General features: G+C 44.7%; 1 protein-coding gene across 4 annotated transcripts in view; it reads left to right on the top strand.

The window, feature by feature from the left end:
- LOC122562236 (serine/threonine-protein kinase LMTK1-like) overlaps window positions 1–4,734 on the top strand; it is a 359,515-nt gene that overhangs the window by 202,961 nt on the left and 151,820 nt on the right. The window contains exon 1 of one of the 4 annotated variants that reach the window (XM_043714972.1): window positions 1,186–1,207. The exons of the other annotated variants lie outside the window; for them this stretch is intronic. The gene's annotated coding sequence lies outside the window, so the exon portion shown is untranslated. Of the gene's footprint in view, window positions 1–1,185; window positions 1,208–4,734 lie in introns of those variants that run through there. 4 annotated transcript variants of the gene reach the window in all.

Below are 4,734 nucleotides of genomic sequence, written 5' to 3'. Positions count from 1 at the left end.
GGAAGAAGATTGCAGGTTAGGAAGGCGGTGCTGAGTTCGATGGATTTGACTGAGACAAGGTGGGGGGAGGGGAAATGAGGAAACTGGTGAAATCCGAGTATCTTAGCCTGCTGGACAAACTTTCCTCATTCCTGAAGAAGGGCTTATGCCCGAAACATCGATTCTCCTGTTCCCTGGATGCTGCCTGACCTGCTGCGCTTTTCCAGCAACACATTTTCAGCTATGAACAAAAGGAACCCAACTCTGAACGTGCTGCATTTATTTTTTAATTTTAATTATTTTTATGGTGTTGCATTAGCTCTCTAAAAGTTATATCCATCTCAAGTGTGGCCGTCTTGATACTGTGACAGCCTTGTGCCTCCTCATTTTATTTAATAAAGCAGCAGTATTCTGCAGTTCATATAGAGTTTCAGTCAGCCGATCTAGGCCATTGAGAATATTACAAATGCTTGAAACAACTGATCAAATGCATGAACCAAATTGTATAGAGTTATCTGTTACAGTGTATTACACTGAACCAGGAGCACAGGACAGGTATAATTTTAATACATTCCATCAGAAGTTTCACCAGCTCTTCTCCAGTAATTAGAAATCTCTTGGAATTTCTTTTAAAAAAGCAAAAGCACTGGATGTAATCTTCTTATGCCTCTGGGAAAACAAACTGCTGTTTTGAGCTCTATCCCTTGTGCTGTGTGGTTGCCATGCTATACACAAACAGACACAGAACGCTTTGCAGCTTCAGTACATATTGCAGCATTGAACAATGAGCAGTGAGGAAACTGTCCAAATCTCACATCCATGCCGATGTGATGCATTAAAAAAAACACACACATCTCCGCACCAGGACAGTGGTTTCATTCTAAGCACGGGGTTAGATGGTTCAACTGAATGAAAATTGCGTGGAACTGTCAACATTTATCAGAAAAAAAAAGGCTGGGTGGTTTATACATTAGGAAAATGTAAGCTTTGCAGTGGTAGTTGAACTTATTGTTTTCATGCAGGCTGGTCAGCTATTTTTGGCACAAAATTAAAGTACTTTTATTATTGACACTACGTAATGCTGCAGTTCACAGAAACCATGCCCAATTCTGCATTGAAGTGCTGGGGCCAATTTACAAAATCACATCCTTTTCATACTCGTAAAAGCAGGGTCGGCATTTACACTCCACATTCTCGACAGGGCAAGGCACAACCTTCGAGAATAAAGGTGAGTAAGGCCCTCTGAAATGCGTAAGGGAGGCAGTTAACCACCGGCGTTGAGTAGAATGCAGCCATTTAAAAGAACGAAAGCATCTGAGGTTTCTGGATTTGTGGAGGAGAAGGTCTCAGAGGAGATCAAATCTGTTCTCCCCCCGGCAGACGCAAACGTTTTACAGCACAGGGCCTGGATGGTGTGAAGCCATTAGGTCCCACTCCCACCCCCAGAGATATGTTTAATTACCATTTGAGACATTTCTTTTGACACAATTCTGCTCGGAAAGTAGTACTTTGTATCCTGAAATAATTAACAATTTGCTTTTGAGGATTAAATCTGAATTGGAAAAGCACAGATCAAAATTAATTATTTTCTCTGCCTGAATATTGGTCAGAACGAATGTGCTGTATAAGTACAGGGTCATCTATTTGCAGTGTTAACAGAGAAATTATGATTGGCTGTAATGTTTTATTCTATAATAGAATGCAGCATTGTGTGAAAGTTTGGTGAAAAAATATTGTGTAATCGGTGTGTAACACAGAGAGCACTGCTGTCTGCAATAAAATAACAACTGCAGAATGTTAAAGACCACATCTGCTTGGAGAAGTTAATTTTATTCTGTTATCGAATCAAGTGTTCGATCTGATGCAGGGCCTCATAAATGATGTAAGAAGTTAACCCTTAATAAATCCAATAATGCACTTATCTGTCTTTTATTAATGGGCGTTTAAGTTAGTGGTGAAGATGGAATGTTAAAGTGAATTGCTGCCCCCATGTGTAAGGTTTATTGGCATTAACTTGTCCTGGCTCTGAGGGGAAATGTTGGATTTCTTTTTTTCATTGTTTCCAACCGTTACTGCCCAGTCAGGTTTCAAACAAGGGAGAAAGCTGCTCAGTGCATTTCCTGGAACACTTTCAAATCTGTTACAAAAAACTTAAAATGGAAACTCGAAAGTTGAAGTGAAGGTCTGGACCCCTGACAGTTCTCCTCAAAGGCCTTGCCAGGTTGAGTGCGAACAGTATTCTGGAGACTGATAACCACCTTTATTAACCATAGAAGGAGGGAAGGGTGTTTTTTCATTTATTCACAAAATGATGATGTCATTGACTGAGCCAGCATTTATTCCCTATCCCTAATTGCCCAGAGGGCAGTTAAGAGTCAACCACATTGCTGTGGGTCTGGAGTCACATGTAGGCCAGACCAGGTAAGGACGGTGCTTTCCTTCCCGAAGGGGACATTACTGACCCAGATAGGTTTTTACGGACAATTGACAATGGATTTGTGGTTGTCATTAATCATAATGGGTGGTGCGGTGGCTCAGTAGTTGACATTGCTGCCTCACAGTGTCAAGGGCCGAGGTTTGATTCCAGCCTCAGGCAACTGTCTGTATGGAGCTTCATATTCTCCCTGTGTTGGTGCGGGTTTCCTCTGGGTGCTCTGGTTTCCTCCGACAGTGCGAAGATGTATCCAAAGGGTGGATTGGCTGTGCTGAATTGCCCATTGTGTTCAGGGGTGTGTAGGTTAGGTGCATTAGTCAGGGGAAATGTAAAGTAGTAGGGGAATGGTTCTGGGTGGGATACTCTTCAAAGGGTCAGTGTGGACTTGTTGGGCCAAATGGCCTGTTTCCACACTGCTGGAATTCTATCATAATTCCTGATTTTTTATTGAATTAAAATTTCACCTTCTGCCATGGTGGGATTTGAGCCCAGGTCCCTGAACATTGCCTGGGTCTCTGGATTAACAGACCAGCAATAATACCACTAGGCCATTTGAAAGGAATTTGCACTACTCATAGAGTCATAGAGATGTACAGCATGGAAACAGACCCTTCAGTCTAACCCGTCCATGCCGACAGATATCCCAACCCAATCTAGTCCCACCTGCCAGCACCCGGCCCATATCCCTCCAAACCCTTCCTATTCATATACCCATCCGGATGCATTTTTAATGTTGTAATTGTACTAGCCTCCATTCCTCTGGTCACTCATTCCATACACGTACCACCCTCTGTGTGAAAAAGTTGCCCCTCAGGTCTCTTTATGTCTTTCTCCTCTCACCCTAAATCTATACCTTCTAGTTCTGGACACCCACACCCCAGGGAAGAGACTTTGTCTATTTATCCTATCCATACCCCTTATGATTTTATAAACCTCTATAAGGTCACCCCTCAGCTTCCAATGCTCCAGGGAAAACAGCCTCAGCCTATTCAGCCTCTCCCTATAGCTCAAACCCTTCAACCCTGGCAACATCCTTGCAAATCTTTTCTGAACTCTTTCAAGTTTCACAACATCTTTCCGATAGGAAGGAGCCCAGAACTCCATCCATAATTCCAAAAGTGCCCTAATCAATGTCCTGTATACCTGCAATATGACCTCCCAACTCTTGTACTCAATACTCTGACCAATAAAGGAAAGCATACCAAACGCCTTCTTCACTATCCTATCTACCTGTGACTCTACTTTCAAGGAGCTATGAACCTGCACTCCAAGGTCTGTTTGTTCAGCAACACTCCCTAGGACCTTACCATTAAGTGTATAAGTCCTGCTAAGATTTGCTTTCCCAAAATGCAGCACCTCGCATTTATCTGAATTAAACTCCATCTGCCACTTCTCAGCCCATTGGCCATCTGATCAAGATACCAATGTAATCTGAAGAAGCCTTCTTCACTGTCCACTACACCTCCAATTTTGGTGTCATCTGCAAACTTACTAACTCTTATGCTCGGATCCAAATCATTTATGTAAATGACGAAAAGTAGTGGCCCATCACCGATCCTTGTGGCACTCCACTGGTCACAGGCCTCCAGTCTGAAAAACAACTCTCCACCACCACCCTCTGTCTTCTATCTTTAAGCCAGTTCTGTATCCAAACAGCTAGTTCTCCCTGTATTCCATGAGATCTAACCTTGCTAACCAGTCTCCCATGGGGAACCTTTTCGAACACCTTACTAAAGTCCATATAGATCACATCTACTGCTCTGCCCTCATCAATCCCGCCCCTCCAATCACCACTAGATTACATCCCCCCCCCCCCCCACCCTGCCCCCTGTAAAAACGCCGTACCATATTCCTAATTCCTTCGCCTCTGCTGCATTTGCTCCCAGGAGGACCAATTCCACTACCGAACAACCCAAATGGCCACCTTTTTCAAAGACTGCAATTTCCCCTCAGACGCAGTTGACGATGCCCTCCACTGCATCTCCTCCACTTCCCGCACCTCCGCCCTTGAACCCCGCTCCTCCAATTGCCACCAGGACAGAACCCCACTGGTCCTCACCTTCCACACCACCAACCTCCGGATACATCGTATCATCCTCTGTCATTTCCGCCACCTCCAAACAGACCCCACCACCAGGGATATATTTCCCTCCCCTCCCCTATCAGCGTTCCGGAGAGACCACTCCCTCCGCGACTCCCTGTCAGGTCCACACCCCCCACCAACCCAACGTCCACTCCCAGAACCTTCCCCTGCAACCGCAAGAAGTGCAAAACTTACGCCCACACCCCCCCCCCCTCACTTCCCTCCAAGGCCCCAGTGG

The sequence above is a fragment of the Chiloscyllium plagiosum genome, chromosome 24 (assembly GCF_004010195.1).
Source record: "Chiloscyllium plagiosum isolate BGI_BamShark_2017 chromosome 24, ASM401019v2, whole genome shotgun sequence".
NCBI classification, from domain to species: Eukaryota; Metazoa; Chordata; class Chondrichthyes; order Orectolobiformes; family Hemiscylliidae; genus Chiloscyllium; species Chiloscyllium plagiosum.
The sequence above is the reverse complement of the archived record's forward strand: the minus strand, read 5'-3'. Positions and strand labels throughout refer to the sequence as shown.